At 34.6% G+C, this 22,791-nt stretch overlaps 1 protein-coding gene across 20 annotated transcripts in view; it reads right to left on the bottom strand.

Moving 5' to 3' along the window:
• Positions 1-22,791, bottom strand: part of ROBO2 (roundabout guidance receptor 2) — a 1,707,596-nt gene that overhangs the window by 656,946 nt on the left and 1,027,859 nt on the right. The gene's annotated exons all lie outside the window — the stretch shown is intronic.

Below are 22,791 nucleotides of genomic sequence, written 5' to 3'. Positions count from 1 at the left end.
GATATCTAAACTCTTCACTGCAGTGTTATTCACAATAGTCAATACATAAAAACAACCCTAAGTGTCCATCAGTGAATGAATGGATAAAGAGGATATGGTATATGTGCATCAAATTATCATACTGAACACTTTAAACTTACACAATATTATATGTCAATTACATCTCACTAAATATAGAGGGAAAAGAGAAAATGTGGTGTATATATTAACAGAATATTATTTAGGCACAAGAAAGAAGAAAATTCTATTGGCAACATGGATGTGGCTTGAGGGCATCATAATAAGTGAAATAAGTCAGACAGAGAAAGACATTTACTGTATGTTGTCATATACATATGTAAGATCCACAAAGTCAAACTCACAGAAACAGAGACTAGAATGATGAATACCAGGGGCTATGGGGTGAGGGAAATGGGGAGATGTTAATTTAAGGGTACAAATTTCCAGTTATAAAATGACTAAGTTCTAGTCATTTTAGTTAGCTGGGTGCTAACATCCAGCATGGTGACCATAGTTAACAATACTGTATTATATACTCAAATTTGCTAAGAGAGTAGAACTTAAATGTTCTCACCATAAACACACAAAATTGTAATTATGAGTTGATGGATGTGTTAACTACCATTATTGGGTAATCATTTAGCAATGTATACATGTAACAAATCATCATGTTGTACACCTTAAGCTTACACGATGTTATATATTAATTATTTCTTAGTAAAACTGGGGAAAATAATGACAGAAATAATAGCAATAGAATAAGACAATGTAGTATCGGCATAAAGATGAACATGTAGATCAATGGAACATATTTGTGAGTTCACAGAAACCCTCATATCCACAGCCAATTGATTTTCAATAATGGTACAATATTACTTAATTGGAAAAGTGTCACTGTTTTCAACAAATAATGCTAGAACAACTGGATATCCACATGCAAAAGGACGAATTTGGATATCTACTTCATATCACATACAAAAACTAACTCAAAATAAATCAAAGACCTTAACATAAACGCTAAAACTTTGAAAAAAAAAGGCAGGGGTAAATTTTAGTGATCTTGCATTTAGTGATAATTAAAAAAAAAATGACACCAAAACAGAAAGCAACAACAACAAGAAACAGATCTATTATTGGACTTCATCAAAATTAAAAACTTTTATACTTCAAGGGACATCATCAAAAAAGTGGAGACACCCACAGAATGGGAGAAAATTTTCACAAATTATAAATCTGATAGAGAACTTATATGTAAAATATAAAGGAATAGTAAATATTATGTCATTAGTAAAAAGTGAAACCACCCAATTATAAAATAGGCAGAAGATATGAACAGATATTTGTCAAGGAATCTATACAAATTACCAAAAAGCACATGAAAAGATGTTCAATATCATAGTCATCAGAGAAATGCAAATCAAAACCCTGATGAGATACCACCTCACACCTACTAGGATGGGAAAATAAGAAGTGTTGTTGCGGATGTGAAGAAATGGAAACCCTCATACACTGCCAGCAGAAATGTGAAATGGTGCAGCCACTTTGGAAAACAGACTGGCAGTTCCTCAAGACTAAACATAGAGATGCTGTTTGATTCAGCATTTCCACTTTATACATAAAAGTTCATAGCAGCATTATTCATAATAACCAAAAATGTGGAGACCACCCAAATGTCCATCACTTGGTGTCTAGGTGACTGGATTAAAAAATGTGTCATATTTACACAATGGAATATTGTTAAGCAATAAAAGGAAAAAAATAGTGATATGTGTTATAGCATGTGGATGACTCTTGAAAAATTAGGCTAAGTGAAAGAATCCAGTCACAAAGGATGACCAATTAAGACATATACAAAATGTATTAGAGTAGGGAAATATCTATGTTTACCATATGATATATATCTATCTAATATGAGGTAGAGAGACAGAGAGAAAGAGAGGATTATTTGTTACCTAGTGCTGGGGAGTAGGAGGAGTGGATGGAAGGTAGAAATGGAGGCTTTCTTTTTGGTGTGATGAAAATGATATAAAATTGGAATGATTTTTGACATTCCTGTTAATATAGTAAAAACCACTGAATTGTACCCTTTAAATGGATGAATTGTATGATATGTGAATTATATCCAATATATCTACAAAAAAGGAAGTACTTAAGTGATAATATTAAATCCATTTCTAAAAATGCCTAGTTCAAGTTGTATGAATATTGGAAGAATAGGCATTTTGTTTTCCCTTTACTTTGAACAATTTTTTTTTTCTGTTATTTACGCTATTACAGTAATGTGATCGGTGGTATTCTGTTTTGAATCTCCTAGCAAGAAAGGTTGATATTCCAGCTTCCTTCTATCCAGCAGGCTCTTACCACCATACAGTAGCTGAAGCTCTCAACATACAGTCTTTAGTTGTTTTTATAGATTTAGGAAGGCTTCAGTAGGTTAAGGGGAAAAGGGGACTGCTATTTCTATCTTCTGGTTGCAATGTGGTTTAGTCACCACCAACCATGGAAAGCCCTTGAGATTGAACTTCATCTGCATCACACTGAGCCATTCTGGAAGCTGGAAGGCAGCTGAAACTACCAATGGAAAAACATCCCCCATTTAGCTTCACCACCTTCTCATGAATCAAATTATTTCTTGGTGTTTGGGACCAGATGTGTGCCCTTCTTGCACATCTCCAGATATTGCCAGGTTTACACTCTTTATAACCTTAGGGAGCAACTCAGCAGAGAGAAATTTTTTACTGGGCTTCCACATAAAGTTTGGAGCAGGAAGTTCTTCAATTGTCCATGAGTATAGCTGATTCCTAATTAGTGCTTGACCTTATGAAAGTGTCCGAGCCTCAATGACAGGAATCTCCTTAAAATGCTATGCTGAGAGTTTTCATGAATAAAAGAGAATATCAGAAAGATAATACAAAATACATGAGGCAATGAAGACCTTAAAGTGTAAGTGTGTGTGTGTGTGTGTAACTGTGTTTGCATACACAAAAAGTAAGTGGAGGAAGTTTACTTTTCCAGCACAGTGAAGAACAAAACAGAAACAGAAACTGAACAGAGCCCTCAGAATCCTGAAATATCCTTGGAAGCCTTTGCTTGGCTAATTTCCTTTAAAAATTGAGAATGCATCTTTGGTATATTTGTTTGTGGAACCTCACACACACAGCAGGGTGATAACATACTTTATTTCCACCATTGATTACATAATGCAGCAGTTTCCCTTCTCAAAACTAGTCAAGCATCTGGTTACCTATTTTATTTTTCTCAGGCATAGACAACTCAGTTTTTCAGAACCCCCAAAATATCCTCTACAATGTTGTTTTCATTTTTTTAAATCCAAGGAATATTGATTTCTCTGGTTATTCATTTTGATTTTGTGAGCAGTATAGTTTCACCTGGCAACAGAGAGCTAAACTCAGCTATTTAGAAGAATCTATCGCATTTATTCATTGTTAAAAGATGCTCCAATGCATTCCTGTAAATCTCAGGTCATTAAGAGCACTTGTGATATTCTTTCTTTCAAATAAAAAGATGTCAATATGTATTTTGACAGGAAAAGTAAAATGAGTGCTTTGTCTCACATAGGATTAGTATTTTTATTCTGAGATCATAAGACTGATGTATAAAGTAACCTTCAATATATTACAATTAGTTGCTACTCAACAAAAATAGACTTCTAATGTAAAATGTAACCTGAATCATAGTCTTGAACGTATACTCTAACTATCTTGAGCTAGATTACTTGCTTTACTTAGGTTTGAATTTTCAGTCACTTCGGTCATAAATTTTTAACATTGTTGAAAACATAACCATAGAGATCACCAAAAATATTTTCAGGTCCATATATAATTCAAACTCAAAAGTTCATACACAGAAGAATACTGATGTTTGGAATCTTGAGCTTCGAATGAATGCACAGCAATTCATACATTTTAGAATATTACCAAAAATCCGTGGAGATAACTTTGAAATATAAACTGATTTTTGTTAATTAAGCACATTCATATCACATATATGTTTTCTGATGAGGATATATTATTTTTATCTGAAATTCACAGGTTATTTTCTTATATTGATAAGTATTATTTTCAGAAAGATACTAAAATTGATTCTAGTTCTATGTGGCTATCAAATGCTTTACATCAAAATAAAGCACATGAGATACAAATCAATTTAACTGCAGTTAAAGCAAAGCAGAAGATATAAAATGTTTAGCTGAAATCTAGTTACGTTATACCTTTCCCCTTATTAGAAGGTTAATAATGAATTAAAAAATTTATGAAATTAGTTGTCTTGACTTAAGATATCAGAGCTTGCTCTAGTGAGCCCTATTTCTATTTATAAATGTTCTCAAAGAATATCTTATAATCCGTGACAGAATTCTTTTCTTGCACTGGCCTAAGCCTTAGTATAGCTTTCCATAAAATAATTATCCTACTTACATTCACATATAATGAAAATGACTTAATTATCTACAATTTATTAATAACCTATTTAGACATTACATAAAACAACAACAACATTGGCCATCCACCCTCCCACAAGATCAATTAGAATATTCAGAAATCATAACAAATGTTCACTATTACTCCATATTGAAAAACTTTCCTCTCAGTAAAGCTTTCATTGAAAAAGTTTGTTATAATGCAATGCATAATAGACAGTGATCTTGAAATTGGTGGGGTATTGGTAGATATTAATATCTACGTAGTGAGCCGCCAAGCTTGTTGAACTACTCAGAGCTTCCTTGCATGAGATTAGCTGGGATAGCTAACCCTGTTACCTCATGCACTGCTTACTCTCCCTTCTGGTATTTGGCTTCAGTTTCAATTTGCCCGAAAGCATTTACATAGGGATGCCATTACCAGCATGAATAACAAATAAAGTCATAAAACTATAAAGCAAAGTCTGGAAAAGAAATTGTGTTGTTCAGTAGCAAATGTTGAATAGCAAAAGTGAATCATATATTATTAAAGTGGACACCGGATTTATACTCTGATTTAATTATTTGTTCTACTTTGGTTTTCAGCAATACCATAAGGTGAACTCACTTATTACTTTTCACTCAGGTTCAACATGATGTTCATGCATTTTGCATTGTTTGATATGAAATTCTTCTTAGCAATGGGATTTCAAAAATAAAAATGTTTTGTTTTCACGTATTAACTTTTCTAAACATTTGCCCATATTCTCGGATGAATCATTCATTTAAACAGCTTTCAAAGTGGTAAAGCACGTGTGACTCAATAGAAATCAATACAGAGAGTCATTATGTGTCCTGCTTGGGGCTGGTGGCAGTGGGGGCAAGGGGCTGGACAGACAAGATTATTAATTGTCAAGGAATGTCACTATTCATGTTACATGTGAACTTGGTTACCAGCCATTCTTTGTAATGTTTCCTACGGACATACTAGAAACACAATCTAAAGATTAAACAGATAATAGCAGTCACTGCAATGGCATTTCCATACAATGTAGAGAACAGTCCACACTCCATGACACGCTTAAAACAATAACAAAAAATTATGCTAATGGCAACGTCTATCTGTGTGCTTGTGTGAAAGTGTTATTCAATCTACAAAGAAATTTATTTTATATTATTGAAAAATAACAATGGCCTTATACTTGGGGATATTGAGACACAAGCTACAAAGTAACACGAAGATGGTGCAATATATTTCCATGTTTCATCTACCCGGAAAATGTCTGTTCTGCATGTTTTCTATCACATTGACTAAATTGAATTTGTAAATCCCTATTCCTCTCTTTCAGATTCTGTGAAGTGAGCTTCAATTTAAATATTTAAGACATATTGCCACTTCATATTCTCTAAGAACTTCTAACCAAAACACCATGAAAAAATAGTATACTTTGACCCTGGTAGAGGCTTAAGTTTCCTTTCAAAGAGTTGGAATTCGGTGGCGCGTGAGACTCTATATTCTCACTCCCCATCTGTCCATTTTATTTTATTTTTTTAGTTAAAAAAAACTTGGAGGGGGCACCTGGTGGCTCAGTCGGTTAAGTGTCAGACTTTGACTCAGGTCGTGATCTCATAGCTCATGAGTTCCAGCCCTGTGTCGGGCTCTGTGCTGACAGTTGAAAGCCTAGAGCCTGCTTTGGATCTGTGTCTTCCCTTCTCTCTGCCCCTCCCCTGTTTGCACTCTGTCTCTCTCTCAAAAATAAATAAACATTATTATTTTTTTTTTAATTTTTAAGTAATCTCTACTTAAAGGGCTTGAACTCATAACCGGGAGATGCTCTACCAACTAAGTCAGCCAGGCATCCCCTAGCAGCCCACTTTAGGAATGCCTATTCTATGGTCATTAATCTAGCATACTGGAGTTCTAGTTATATCTATATCACAGTTAAATCCTGCCTTCATTTGCAAAATCAACATATGTATATATTTTATAAATTTATTTGTTTTTTAAATATTTTTTAAAAGTTTATTTATTTTAAGAGAGAGAGAAAGTGCAAGTGGGGGAGGGGCAGAGAGAGGGTGAGGGGGAGAGTTCCAAGCAGACTCCTCAGTCAGTGCAGAGCCTGAACCCATGAACCAAGAGATCGTGACCTGAGCCAAAGTCCGATGCTTAACTGAGCCACCAGGCACTCCTATAATTTATTTATTTATTTATTTATTTATTTATTTATTTATTAAATTTTTTTCAATATATGAAGTTTATTGTCAAATTGGTTTCCATACAACACCCAGTGCTCATCCCAAAAGGTGGCCTCCTCAACACCCATCACCCACCCTCCCCTCCCTCCCACCCCCCATCAACCCTCAGTTCTCAGTTTTTAAGAGTCTCTTATGCTTTGGCTCTCTTCCACTCTATACAATTTATTTTTTTAAAGGTTTATTTATTTTTTTTAAAAAATTTTTTTTTTCAGCGTTTATTTATTTTTGGGACAGAGAGAGACAGAGCATGAACGGGGGAGGGGCAGAGAGAGAGGGAGACACAGAATCGGAAACAGGCTCCAGGCTCTGAGCCATCAGCCCAGAGCCTGACGCGGGGCTCGAACTCCCGGACCGCGAGATCGTGACCTGGCTGAAGTCGGACGCTTAACCGACTGCGCCACCCAGGCGCCCCAAAAGGTTTATTTATTTTTGAGAGACAGAGAGTTGAGGAAGTGGGGGAGGGGCAGAGAGAGGCAGACACAGAAGATCTGAAGCCAGCGGCTCTGTGCTGACGGGGCTCGAACTCACAAACCACAAGAGCATGCCCTGAACAGAAGTCTAACGCTTGACTGAGCCACCCTGGCATGCCTACGTATATAATTTAAAGCATGTCTGTCAAAAGAGTTTTGGAGATACGCTATTTAGAAACATTTTCTTTTTTAACTGTTAAGAAAACTGACCTAATTAAAAAAATATGCTTGGATTTCAAAAAGTATTGATGTTTTCACAACTACAGTGATAAAATGACTGCAGTTAAAGGTAGAATTCAAAAAATAATATAAATCAGGAGATGCTCTTGTAAGGCAAAAAGTAACAGTTTCTTCCAAAAGCAAATCAGGAAAGAAATCTTGGGGAAAATAGAGGAAACAACTTTAACATCATTGTCGCTGTTATATGAAATGTCAAGCCGAGACAAGAGATGGAGTAACAATCCTCTACATCAGCTGTCTCCAATCCCTGGGCTGAAGCACCCTATAAAGAAGTGCTGAAAATTGTTGCAAAGTCCCAAGAGCACACAATGTATTTTGTACAATGTATATTCCATGCCTATATTACCGGTTTCTTCCATATGTTACATAATGAGATATAAATTCTTATTTTTTTAAAGTTTGTTTGTGTGAGAGAGAGAGAGAGAGTGAGAGAGAGAGACAGAGCACGAGCAGGAGAGGGGCAGAGAGAGAGGGAGACACAGAATCCGAAGCAGGCTCCAGGCTCTGAGCCTCAGCACAGAGCCCAGTGCAGGCTCGAACTCAGGAACTGAGTTCATGACCCAAGCTGAAGTCAGATGCTTAACCGACTGAGCCACCCAGGCGCCCCTAGATACAAATTTATGTTAAAGCATTTCTGCATTCTAAACATCTTGTTATTTTGCATCAAATACTATTACTATATTATGGGGGTTCATTTCATTTTCTTAATTAAGAAGGAATCCTCATACAGAATGAGGATGGTTTATTATGGAAGATGGGAAAATGAAGACATATCTTTGGTGCCTTTAAGTGCTGTACCATTTCTGCTTTTCTGAATGGTATCATTTAGTCAACTGTAACAAGCCATTCCCATCCCACAAAGCCCTTGAAGAGCTACCATACCAATAGCTGGGGGAGAGAGGCCAAGAACATTTCTAAGAATAGATGGGTTTAAAGACTAAGTGAAAAAGGCACATTTCAAGCAACAGATCTCAGAGGAATTTAGAAATGAAAATTTGTAATGAAGTCCAAAAAGGTAAATGCAACACCAGGGGGGTTAATGGAACAGAGAAGAATTAATAAGTAAATAAATTACAAAGCTTGTGAGAAACATGTGTTCAGTGACCAGATCACCTGTATTAGACTTCCCCCTTACTAGGTAATCAACCTTGGGCAGGTTACTTTCTACATCTGTAAGCCCAAGTTAAAAATAATAGCTATTTTGTGACTATCAAATAAGTTAATTCATAGGACTTTACTAGATTATGACAGTTTCTGGCCAGCCCTTCATCAAACATTTTCCCTTCTCCCCAAATAATAGAATTACGCCCCACCCCCATAAGAAAAGAGGTTTTGAAAGGCTTAAGAAATAGGTCTGAAATAATTGCCTCCTGTTTTAATGGATACAAAAAGAAGCAGTTTATTAGAGTTTTTGTCTTTTTTAGTGTGGTAAAATTTTGCCTTTCAAATAAAATATTAGATAAAATTTTCCCTTTGTTTCATGAATGTGAAAAGGCTAATCTTTTCGAGAAAGACTCTTTTAGAAATGGAAATAGTGTGATTTGTTAACATTATCATCCCAATTAGAAAAAGTGTTATGAAATGTTATCTCTTATGTGATTAACAGGGACTTAAAACTTCTCATACTGCCACAGCCTATCCTAAATTCATCATATTGGAATTTTCTTTCCTTGGGTTTGTCATATCCCTGCCTCCAATTTACTGCAGTTTGTCAATGGAGTGATAGCCCTTAAAAGATGATATTGTCTATTGCATTTTGAGCTAGACTGGGAGACTTGTGTAATGGGATCGGGGTAGCACAATTATCTAATTAATTTTTTATTATCTTACTATTTGAATTCCAAGCACAAGTTCTCATACATAGTTAGAACTTTTAAATGTTCACTATTTCATTGAAATATGAGAGCTATTGTTCAGAAAAAGTCATGACATGTCTCCTGTGTTTGTAGTTAAATGTCTATGACATATTGAAATATGGCATCTATCATACGTGAAGACAATATTATTGATAATAGGGTTTAAGACATGGTCACTTTTTTTTCCTTCACAGTAGAGGTTTGGCTTTGGGTTGTACATTAATTATTATGTTCAATAATAATGTGAATATTATAAATATTTTTTCCTGCAGTATTCTTCTTAATACAGTGTTATGTATACTGACTTGAATTCTGTAGTGATTTCTTTTTTCAAAACCTATTTTTGTTATTGTTTTTGTTTTAGAGAGAGAGAGAGAGAGAGAGAGAGAGACAGCATGCATGCACAAGCCAGGCAGAAGGATAAAGAGAGAGAGAGAGAATCCCAAGAAGGTTTACACCCAGTGTGAAGCCTGACTGGGGGCTCCTTCCCACGATCCTGGGGTCATGACCCAAGACAAAACCAAGACTTGGAGGCTCAACCGACTGAGCTACCCAGGCACCCCAAAACATTTTTTAATGCTTCTCTGCCTCTCTCATGATGAGAGGTAAGGAAAAAAATTTATAATTACCTGATGTAGGTAATTTTCAGCAGACTAGTGGAGCAGATCGCCCACTGAGTTTCTGGGACTCGGCCTAAGGTTTTGGCACTAGTACTGGCAGAGTTTAGGTTCAAATGGAAAAGTAAAGGGAAAAGAAAGCCCAAACTTGGAAAGGTACAAATTTTATGCTTTGACACAGCTGAACTTGGGTCTCAATTTATCTTGTTGTAAGACGAGGTAAATAAACTCTGTTCACAGAGGCCTCTCATGACAACAGGCCAAGGTTATTTATGTCAGCCGAATGTTCCATAACTTATGAAATACAAACACTACTTCTATATTGAACAACTAAACAGCTCTTTAAAAACTTTAAGGATAAGAAAAAGAAAAAAAAAAAAAGAACAGTAAGTTTCCCTATCTCTAACTTGTTAGAAGCTGATAATGTTATTTTGCTGTTAGTCATCCTTATTATAAAAAAAAACATCACTTATATTTGTGTACATAATATATATGCATATATGCACATATGTTCATGAATGTGAACAAAGAGTCTCAGCCATGCCCCCTCCTACTAGTAAAATACAATTAACACTGTACTATATATTCAAATTTTCTTAGAAAAAAAGTCAGCAACAAATAACAAACTGGAGTACTAGACAGGTTAATGAAGAGATATTTTTTGAATTTTTGAATATTCAATTTCCACAAAAAATCAATCCACATGAGTGTTTTTCTTGAATGGCAGGTAGTGAAATGTGCTTCATTCCCAAACGTAAGATGCTTTGTAGGGATGGAGCCCAACTAAGCAGGTGAGATTTCTGTGGAGACTGGAAACTAGTCAAGTGTTTATTTATTTATTTATTTATTTTTTTGTGTTTACAGATCAATGGGGAAGAAAGAGGTCCACCAGCAATTTCCTGTACAGAATTTGTTAATGTGTTAGCTATGATTCTCATGGGGGCTCTTGAGCTAAAGGAGAAAAGGAAAGAAGAAAAATACAGTCTCTATTAAGGTTATTTGGGAAACACAAGTATCAGATGTTAAACAGTGAAGTTGTCAGAGTTTGCATTTAGATGTGATCAAAATAAAGTTTAGTGTAAGTATATTATTTGAACCTGTTTAATCTGCTTTGTGATTGAATTGCCAGGTTAGAGCCTGCTCAGGGCTGTATTACCTGCCACATGAGCTCCATTTGCTGTGCATTTAGCAATGGCTGAGGGCTTAGTACACCACCACTGGGTGAGTTGAATCAAGTTAGTAAGTTCTTAACTGAATCTGCATCTCTTAGTTTTGCTCAATAATTTGCCTGCAAAATAGAGGCCTTTTGAACTACAAACTGCATGCGAAAATGTAAATGTTATGATTTTCATTTAAGCTCAGTAAACTACCATGTGTTTGTCTATCTGAAGCAAAAAACACACATGAAGAAATGTTCTTTTGACAACTAAAGTCAAATTGATACATTCAGAGTGTGTGGCCTTTTAGCTTGCTCATTTTTTATGGGAAAAATTGAGATGTTTATTCCTGCCAAATATATGTGTTCATCCTTCGTTTTTTTTAATATATCCCATCCCACATATAAAAATCTAACTTATGTTAATTCAACCATGCCCAAATTGATAGTAAACCTGGTTATATAAGTTCAGTTTATATAGCTATTAAGTAATTGGATCTTTTTCAAATTCAATATATTTAGATCAAAACATTCTGGAATATTTAGTATATCTTTCTCCTATAGTAGGATTTGTAATCATTTTACCATCATCTCCATGTTAAAGGGAGCAACACATCAGTGTCAATCATAGCTTGAGAGGCAGAAGTTTCTGAGAGAAATGATGGGCAATTAATCATAGGAGATTAAATTTGGAATGGAAAAAAAAAGGCTTTTGTCATTTTTAAGGCAGAGAAAAGATATTCCTTCATACAATTTTTCTTCAGTAGTTTGTTATTGTAAGTAACTATATACAACAGGTGAATATACATTAATTATTACGTGATTCTCAAAGGCAGAAGTTCATAGAGCAATGGGAAAAGCCTGGATTGAAAATAAGGCAGATGAGAACTTGAATCTTCGGTCATAAATATATTAAATATGTAATGTTAGCCAAAATTCCTTAATTCTTTCTGACTCGGTTTTTCTTGTCCATAGATGGAAATAGCAATCACATACATTTCATAAATTTGCAATGAAAAGTAACAAGATGATATATGTGACATCACATGACTATTGGAAGGGACTCAATAAAAATAATCAAATCTAAAGAAACTAACAGATGAGGTGCTGATATGAGATGAATTTCTTCTTTAGAAATTCTCTCATGCTAAATAATCATTTGCCATTTGTTTATTTTAGTGAAATGTTATTGGTTTACTAAGTATTCCAACTGAGCCATTTATAACGCTAATATGGATTCACTACACTGATTCATTGCCTTAGCCAGGCATCAGTCCTCATGCATCCTTACCAGTTTTGTTTCCTGGAAAGACTCCTCTGCCACTTTCCATTTAGCCCTTTTCCAGCTTGTTGATTGAAGCTAGTGAAAATGGAAGCCAACCAAATGCTTGGCACCCGTCCAGGCCACAAGGCTCACTCATTTGAAGACATTAGTTTTTCATCGTGTTTAGAAGGGTACTTCTAGTCCTGATTTGGCTACAAAGTGAGGTTACCTCTCAAATATGAATTAAATAACTGAATTCTGGCTAAATTTATCTCCTGGTAATTTTCTTTCTTTAAATGATATATTACATTTCTTTTTAAAGAATAAGTTGTGGTCACACAGTAGTATTTTCTTAAAATCTTCTTTCCCGAAAGTAAAGGAAATGGTAGAGTTAGGCCCTTGAGAAAGTGATGAATCCCCTGACCACAGAGAAGCAAAATGACAACGTGGATAAATACGTTGTCTTTTAACCCAACTTTCAAGTGACTGTGGCCAGTCACAGCAGAAATTGTAATGAGGGGTCTATGGAGAATGGTTCTTCAGAACAAACCAGTAAAGCATTGGTGGAAATGTAAGAAAATGATAGTGGTCCCAGAGGAATTTCCTTTCTTCCAGGCTTACACTTTGAAGCTTTGAATTCTGAACTTTTGAACTATGTTGGCTTTATTTCGTCCCTTTGGAGAGATTTGCAAGGTACTCTTATAGCACTCACTATAATTATATTCTTAAAAATTAATGATACAATGATTTTCAAAGAACAACTGTCTGCTTCAAAAATTCTAAAACTAGCAAACACACAGACACACAGACACATACACAAAGCCCTTCTGATATGATTGGTTCTAACACAGCTTAAGAAAAAAATAGTCCTCTTTGTTAAATCTCCGAAGCCCCCAATAATTTATAATAAAGCTTGTAAGTCATTATCAGAGACTGGAATGCTCTCTTTATAACCAGGAAGAAGACATAAAGGGAAAGCTAAAAGGGTAGAAATCAAGAGAGAAAAACCAGCATGTGGCCAGCCGAGGATATACAACTGAGGCTGAATATATTCTTCAAAAGAATTATTTTTAACAAATCATTCTCAGTTTGATATATGATTCAGCAAATGTACTGTCTCAGGTTTTGTGGCTCTTTGGTACTTAGAGACAGAGTACATCATATTCTCTAAAATAATAAAATTAGGTTATTGGAACAATTTACTGGAGCTTAGAGACTGTCTTGCAACAAAGACTAGTCTCTCAAAGACCCTCTATGTGCTTTGCAGACCAGTTCAATTTCTGGTAGAGTATAATGAGAGAAGCCACAGTCACACAAAAGGGGCCTGGTATTTCAATTAGTCATTAAATTTTAAAGCTTCATTATTTTCCAGAAGGAATACTTTAACCTTGTTTTCTATATGAACATGTTTATGTATGGATTCTAAAATCTGCAGTAGGTAAGGTCAAATTTCCTAGCCACCTTATTGAATTCTGCGATTTTCACTTCTTTTCAAAGCTCATTGAACTGAACCAGTTCATATTCAACTGAACCACTTGATAGCCCCACCTTACAAACAGTTAAAGAAATGCCTTTCACTTGCTTTGAGACTTTATTTAATAAATGTATAAGTCTCCAAATGCTGTAGTACCAAAACACACATTACCTAGATTAAAACATAAATTAATGAAAAGCTATCCATGCTGGGTAGAATAACACTGAGACAGATCACACAGTTACACAGCTGTCACTGAATTAACTTTTAAAAATGATTAAAAGGGAGATATAAAGTCTTGAAAAATGTAAACCACTGAAACAGCATTCTAAAATATAAACCGTGTTGTAAAAAAGGTAACGTACATAATGAGAGTGAATGTCGCATATTTGGCTGACGGTATCCATCAATCATTGATGAAATTATAATATTTATGATGGTTTTCTGGCAAACAGTACAAACCTGATGAAAACTTGCCTGTGACAGTATACTATCCTCAGTTTTAAAAATTGAAATATTCAAGATTTAACCTTCACTGGAAGCTAGTAGAACAAGAAAGAATGAATTGCAAGACACTTCTGGGAAACATAGAAAGTTTGAATCATTGTCTTAATCATTGATATTTTACCAGAATATCAGTTATTTTGTTATTAAAATTTCATATATACATATATGTGATTCACAATTGTATGATAAATATTAACTATTGATTTTATGCATGTTAAATTCATGTAAATTTCCAAAAAGGAGACATTAATTAGATCACTATGAGACTTCCATAATATATTAATATATATCATCATGTTAATAATATATATGATTAGCATAACTTAAATTAAAGAGTTGTAGATGCTTCCTGGAACAAATGGCTACATATAATGATATTAGAAATTGTATAAATATAAAATACATCTACAAGGCCAAAGTACAAGACACTATGCCTCATATATATTCTAGAGAGATTTACCCTAGATCTATTTGCCATGGACAGTTTCTCTCTCAATCATTATTGGATGATTATCAGAAATACTTAAAAATTTTGGAAGTATATTAAAATATTAAAATTTATATGTGATGTTTGAATGTAACTAGGAATTTGGATACTCAAATCATGTCATGCACCTTCTAATTCACTCCAAATATCAGGAAAAATATAAACATAAACAAGGAAACAAAAAAAAAAAACAAAAAAACAAAATGTAAACCTTCCAAAGTCAAGATGTAAAAAGATCTTGGTCACTTCTCTAATACTACCAACAATGCAAGACTTGTGAGATCTGAGATGTAAACAATCAATTTTAACAAGATGGAAATAGTATTGTGGGGAAAATGTACATGGTAAACTAAGTCCTCAGCGTTATTTTTTTTATATTTTGCTAATGTCTTAAGTGTGTATGTATAATTCTGGATATGTCTTTTTACCTTTACATCCATCAGTAAAATGGTTGCAGTAGTAGTTAACCTACTAATTTGATGTGAGAGTTAGAGGGGTTGTATACAAAGTGCCTAGCAAACTCTCTGTGCTATGATAGACATTTAATAATGGCACATTTAGTGTAGCATCTGTATGCTGCTTGCTGAATGTTGTGGGGGGCCTTGCCCTTAATGCAAAAACTGATTACCCAGCTGTTACAGGTAAAATTGAGATGTATAGATGAAATTTTTTCTCTATATATCTTAAACCTCCTGTTTTGGACCCATGGTAAACGTACCAAATATTGTTTGAATGCTTACTGTGTATCAGGTATTTTATCTCTGGATCCTCACAGAATCCCAAAATACAGGCACTATTATTATTAGTCTTATTTTACAGATTAGGATACCAAAGCTGAGGGCAGGTGAGTGGACTAGCTTGAAGTCACAGAGCTGGCAAGTGAAAAGTTAAGATTTGAACCCAAACAGTTTAATAACAGTGACTAAGCTCTTACCTATTCAACCATAACCTCTCCACTTCTTATCTTCCCATTCATCAGTTATGTATTTGCTCATATTCTCTCTTCTCTTCATCTTACTCTCATTATTAAGACTCAATATACGACACAGAGTAAAAAGATTTAAAGCATACTTGTTCACAAATTCTGGCTCTGCTATTTACTAGCTTATGACTTTGGGAATTCTTACTTAACTATACCATGACTCAGTTTCCCATAGTAAAATGGAAAGAAAAAGGAATCACACAGGTAAAACTCTTGAACATAGGCCCTCAATAAATATTATACATGTATCATTTATAGTCAATAAACTATGAGTATCTGCATTTAAGCGATCTTTATGAGTCGAATAAAAGATCTGCCTAGTTAAATGAATGTAAAAAAAAGGACAAGTAGGAAAAAAATTTATTGATATGAGTAGTCTTATACCAGTGCCCACGAAAGGAGTAAGAATCAATATTAAAATAATAATGGCTTAGCAGCTACCTTTTGCATTATGACATTGTGGAAGTTTCTTTACAGAAATATCTAATTCTTATAACAATTTAAGAAAATATTATTTTTTCATGTCTAATGGACACGAAAGAACAGATTCAACATTTAACTTGTAGACTAAGGTCATACAGCTATCAAGTGTCAAAACAAGGATTTACATGCTAAAGCATATATGCTTTCCACAGTTCCAACCTTTCTCTCTGCACAGTATGGGCACACATATCTTCCCTTTGGTGGAGAACTGGCCCCAAGATACAGCTATGCAATGATTGAGGAATAGGAGTTGGAACATTTGCAGATGTTTATTGAATCCACACAAACACGAAGGCAAGGAGAGTTGGGAAGGCAGAGGCTACCGATCTCTAATGTATACCTGGGAGGTATATCTTTTCCTATTTCAGCGATAGAGGTAGGCTTGCCAGAACGCAGGTCATCTCTGTCCATGGAAGTGATGTTCAGGTTGTCTGGATTTGGCTGGCAGGGAGACCTCTGCTATAAGCCAGAAGACGGGTGGCTTCAGCCTAATAAGCAGGAGATCACCCTTTCCACTCCTAGTCTACCATTTTCACCCAAGCACACTGTCAGCTCAAGCCTTTTGCTGACTCTCAGTGCCTGTGTCTACTTCTTAGTCTTATATCCTTGTCCACTTAGTCATGTGACATCATGTGACATGGCAGTAGGAGATCTTTTAGAAATACCAAAAAAAAAAAAAAAAAAAAAAAGCTTAAAGTCCATTTGGGGAATCAAAGACATTTAGATGTGATATTTTGATTATAATACTTAATTACAAAGTGGCCCATGGAAATGTTTTCTAGTCATTAAAGAGATAAACTAGTAACTAGTCAATTTCTAGGTAATTGTAAAGACTATAAGTCATGAACAATAATAAATCTGAACTGCTTGCTGTTTACAATTTTAGGTTATATCCAGTGTATTACTTCCTAGAGCACCAAACAAACAAAGTGGAAATACAAGCACTAATGTCAATGTAAAGTGTAGAAGAAAAATACTTCCATTGCAAAGAGATAGCAGAATCTGAATCTGAGACACAGAACGACCTATAATTGGTGATCTAATCAAACCTTATTATTTTATTTAGATAACAACTAAGGCAATGAAGATGATATATTTGGAGTCTATTAAGAGCTGGATGAAATTCAAAAGGTCATCAAAAAATTTGATCAATCATTTATTTATTTATTTATTTATTTTATTTATTTTTTTAAAATTTTTTTTATTTTTTCAACGTTTATTTATTTTTGGGACAGAGAGAGACAGAGCATGAACGGGGGAGGGGCAGAGAGAGAGGGAGACACAGAATCGGAAACAGGCTCCAGGCTCTGAGCCATCAGCCCAGAGCCCGACGCGGGGCTCAAACTCACGGACCGCGAGATCGTGATCTGGCTGAAGTCGGACGCTCAACCGACTGCGCCACCCAGGCGCCCCTTGATCAATCATTTAAACCTTAATATGAATTAAAACCAATGTGATGCCAGCCCCAGTACTATCCATTTTTCCCTTAATGACTACATGTATGAGAAGTAATCCTGGATTCTCACCATTTCCACAAAACATTTACAACCTTTAACAATGTCACGCTTTACTGTTTAACTTGTTCCTCCATGGGGAAATATTCTAATCTGCTATTCACCCTTGAAGTTGAACTCAAAATCATATTTTCTTTTTCTTTTCTTTTCATTTAGTGCAGTGACTAGTCCTTTGTGTCTGTGTTATAATTAGCCTTGAGTTCAGTTGGTCCTAGAGGCGGGGAGAGAATAAAACAAATGGGATAGAATCTGAAAACTATTCTGGCTTTTTTTCCTTTGGCTGTTCTTCATGGATTTTATGCTTAAAACTTTAATTTTCTAGTTTTTAAATTTACATATTTCCGAATAGCTTTTTGTAGTACTTTGATAATATAGGTCTTTTTGATTTACAGGCTATCTCTCTAGGGACTGCTTAGAGAAACAAAGGAAAATAAATAAGAATAGAGGAAAAGTTATTTGGATAATTTTATTGCTGCTTATTTTTTATATAATCTACTGCTTTACTGTCTGTAAAAGTTTAAGCAACGCTAGTATGGGAATAGAGATAAAAAGTTCAGTGCTCAAATTTGCCAAATTCTCTATGAAATATCTGAACAGAAACAGGTCTAGAGAAGAAGCATAAAACTTTTATTCTTTAGATCACTCTGTATAGTCATGGGGCTTCATCAGTATGAAATTCCTTTTGTGGTAAAGGCATATTTTTATCAGGTGCACAATTGTAGTTCTATGTGCTTTCTGAAATTTTCATTTGAAATTCATTCTGCATCTCTTTTATATAAGAACTCTTTAAAATGTTAGTTGAAACTAAGATTGATCAAAACAAATATTTGGAAGATGAAATACATAAACTAAAACAAGTGATCCAGATAACCATGTTTATATAATCAGATCCGTTACACATTTTATGATCATATTACTAAGAATATAGGGTTTAGGACTAGTTCCAAATAATCAGTATTAAAAGGGAAGAACATTTTGTTCTGACCCCAATATACAGAGTTTTTAATGTTTTAAAAAATTTTTTTAGTCTTCCCTTTATCCTCCTAAATTAATTTGAGTAAAAACATATGAACATGATTTCCTAATTTTTAAGTTGATAGCTGAAGTGTTTAGATAATAATGTCTTAGATCCATACACCAAAAATTTTCTGTGAAGCATTCTTGAAAAAAGAAAAAGGAACATTGTGATATGTGCACCTTTTCAGCTATCACATATTTGGATTTATTTTACATTTTCCTTTGAGGTCCAGGGAAATCTAAACTATGTGGGTTTTTTTTGGTGTTTTTTTTTCCCTCTGTGGCACATTAGCATATAAAATATAAATATTTAGAACTACCCATGGAAATTTTGATTCAGTAGGGTTTGTATCTTTTAACAAGCTTCAGTGCAGATTCTGATGATTCGGCAAGGCTAAAAACCACAGTCCTAAAGACATCATCTGACTGAATATGGGCCCAATGTTGGCCCAAGGCAAAATTTTGCTAATGTTCCTAGATTTTTTAACTGTGCCCAGTGCCAGTGACATACGTGTGTTCATATGCAATAAACTATTGGATGTTCAAGTTGCTATCTTAGGGAAACTACTAGATGCTTGACCAGTGATAACAGCAATCATGAGGTAGATTTAATTTTAATAATATGAAGTTCTGAAAGTTTTACATTTTGTTTTCTTAGTTATCTTCTCTTGATTATATTACTTTATCTTTTTACAATGCAAATAACACTACAGCTTTTTCCTCCCAGGTATTAAAAAGGTTATTATAATGAAAATACTATAAGTGGATTTCTTAAATTATGAAATTCTGTGATAATATTAAAAAAAAAAAACAGAGGGGGCGCCTGGGTGGCTCAGTCGGTTAAGCGTCCGACTTCAGCCCGGGTCACGATCTCGCGGTCCGTGAGTTCGAGCCCCGCGTCGGGCTCTGGGCTGATGGCTCAGAGCCTGGAGCCTGCTTCCGATTCTGTGTCTCCCTCTCTCTCTGCCCCTCCCCCGTTCATGCTCTGTCTCTCTCTGTCTCAAAAATAAATAAACGTTAAAAAAAAAAAAAACAGAGTCTGTATCACCTTTACATCTTAAAGAGCTGTTCACACCTTTCTAATTTCACAGGAACTCCACTTAAGGTTGACTTCATTTAGGTGTGAGTAGTCACCTCTAAATATTTATTGAAATATTTTTTTTCTTTTTCTTACTTAAAATAATCTTAACTCTTGATACCAGAGTTTAGTGGAAAATTTAAACATATTTTAAATTAAAACAATATTGAAGGTTATATTTTATATTTACATGCCATAGTAGACACGTATGCACACCTACATTGATAAAGGGCTTGAGAAAAGAAAAAGATCAGTGTGTTGTTGAAAGTCAAGGTGATTAGAAAATGGTTAGCAACCCACATCAACAAGAAATATAAAAAGATATTTCTACTGTAACTTCCTCTAAGTTTCTTCCCAGTATTGAGCTATGGTCACGGTGTGGGTGTCAATTCATGTATTGCTAATGTGGAATGCATTTTTAAAAATAATTATAGCTAAAAATAAGCCAGTCTTATTTGGGGTTGTTTGTATAAATTCTGCATCTTAACCTTTAAAATTAACCTCTATTCAGAAATGTCAAATTGATGAGAAAACTCAAGAACAGTTTTTGAGTAGTTTTCACCTGTGTAGCCAGCCAAGTAATATAATTCATAATTTTTTTTGAGATACTCAGAAAACTGTTAACTCTCAATTATCTGTAACATTTCCTAAAGCAAAGTATTGAAAGCAAACCATTAATAAATTATTTCTAACAGGAAAAAAAAGCCCAAGAATGAAATAATAATGATGGATAAGTTATGAGGAATATGAAATGGAATTTAGACACTGAAGTATTTTGGACTCCTCATTTCTGCTTGATTTTTTCTAGCATTTCCCTTCACACACTCATCAGCAAGTAATCACTTTATACTTGTGACATGAAAACTCCCTTTAGTTGTCCTCACATAAATTCAATAAAAAATTAAGTTTTCAGAAACAGATGGAAATGGTCTCTTAACGTTAAAGAAAATGACTTACCATCCATTACTTATTTAAATTCAGAAAATGAATAACAAATGTACATATGAAAAGCATAAGTTCATGTGACTGGCAGGGATGTGCCTACATCATTAATCTCTAACAACAGAAACTTAGCAGCCTTGAATACTTGTATTTGCTAATTCCCTGCGATACAAAACTACCTTTAAACACCGTCTTTGAACACAATATTTGCTCTTTCTCTGCTACTTATGCAAACGGTGTCACTTCAGTACTCAATGAGCCCACCACTAAATTGGTCCTCCACAATAGGTCTGAGATCAATAACTAATTTTGAAAACTGATTAGTTTGCACCAGAGGAGTAGACAGTTCCGAATTTTGCCAGAGGACATAATCAGCCAGTAAATAGAGGTATTAGTGCACGAGTAATAGGTTGGTAATACAGCCCAACTCCACCATAAACTCTTTTCCACAAAGGGCAAATTGAGTCTTTATAAGCAACTTCACTTGTAAATTAAACTTTTTTTTTCTGATGTTGAAAGAAAGGTTGGTTTTATTGCTCTACGGAACTGGTTAATAAGAGTTGTTTGTAAATGAATTCTAACTCAGAAAGCAAGCTCAGCCTTGGGTAACTGTTAAAGATCCACAGACATATTTATATATATCAGTTGGTTGTGAATTCCAGATGTTTTCAACATGAAAAATATGTTATGTTCTAACACTTAATGTTGTATTGTTAGCCATTCAGAAGATATATCTTTCTGTTACATGGTATTGTTGCTATGGAGATAACTGTAAAAGTGTGACCTAGGAGAAGAGGTGGGAAGAAAATTGTTTTAAGGGAAGGAAGAATATCAATTATACCAATAATTGAAAATATAGTGAAAAGCTAAACATCCATAATTACTCCTAGAAAACATGTAAATGTCTAATGCATAAAAATCGATGTTTTAGCCTCTTGCATTGGCTTTATATTCAGCTTCATCAAGTGACCATGTGGATAAAACCTGACCACTTGATTATAATGTGCACTGGCACTAAACTGAACACATAACTTTAAAAATCATTCGAAATGCATAAACTACATGTATTTGGCCATGGCTAAAAGGTCATGCTAGTTCTGTGATAAAATGAAACTTCAGAAAGTTCTAGTAAAGTATACCCTTCTTAAAAACTTGAAACAGTGGGATTCCACAAGCAAAGCAAGTCTACAAACCCGTGAAATGGCTCTAGGGTAACATAACACTTCAGATTAAATTACTACTGCAGAGTTGCATCATTTGGATTGGGATTTTAAATGTATATACCCAGTGCAATTTGATGCCTAAACTGGAGCAAAGAGAGGAAGAACAAACGGATAAAAACCACAAACTATATTTCAAATAGAGATTATTTGTTTTAATATCGGGTGGGACTTAAATACTTAGAAAACCTATTGTAATTCAGAACCTTAGCACACAATGGTGGCAGTGCTGCGAGAAAGCGTTTAGTCTGAAATATATAATTCACTTCAGTGAAGAAATTAATATTTGTTCTTTTTCTTTTTTTACACTCTAAAGAGTAACATTCCCCCCGTAATTCCATTTGGAAGGAAAGCAGTGAGGAAAAGAAGGAAAGGAGAGAGAAATGAAGGAGAAAAGACAAGGAGAGGCAGCTCTTTCACTTGCTGAAGTTTCAATGCCCCTCAGAGGACCTACATGTGGGTAAACTGCGCTCATTCTTCCAATCTGGTTGTGAACACAATGTCCTCACTTCAAGTTCATCCAGAGGAAAATTTTACCACTTTCTTAACAAAGTGGTATATGGGAGCTAGCATTGATTCCTTGCGAATTAGTTGGAAAAACTCACAGATGATGTTAATTCAAATATTAGAGAAACATTCCAAGCCCTGGTAAAAGACCTAACAGTGTTCTAATGTTTAATAACCTTTAATATTAGAAACATGATGTTGATTGAACTTTGGGGGAACACACAGGGAATGGAAGTAATAGGGAAAGAATATTCAAGGGAACTAAGTTGAGTTTTCTTTCCTAAACAAGAGAATATTGGAAGCA

Source organism: Leopardus geoffroyi, chromosome C2 (assembly GCF_018350155.1).
Source record: "Leopardus geoffroyi isolate Oge1 chromosome C2, O.geoffroyi_Oge1_pat1.0, whole genome shotgun sequence".
Classification (NCBI taxonomy): domain Eukaryota; kingdom Metazoa; phylum Chordata; class Mammalia; order Carnivora; family Felidae; genus Leopardus; species Leopardus geoffroyi.
Note: the sequence above shows the minus strand (reverse complement) of the source record. Positions and strands in the feature narration are given on the sequence as shown.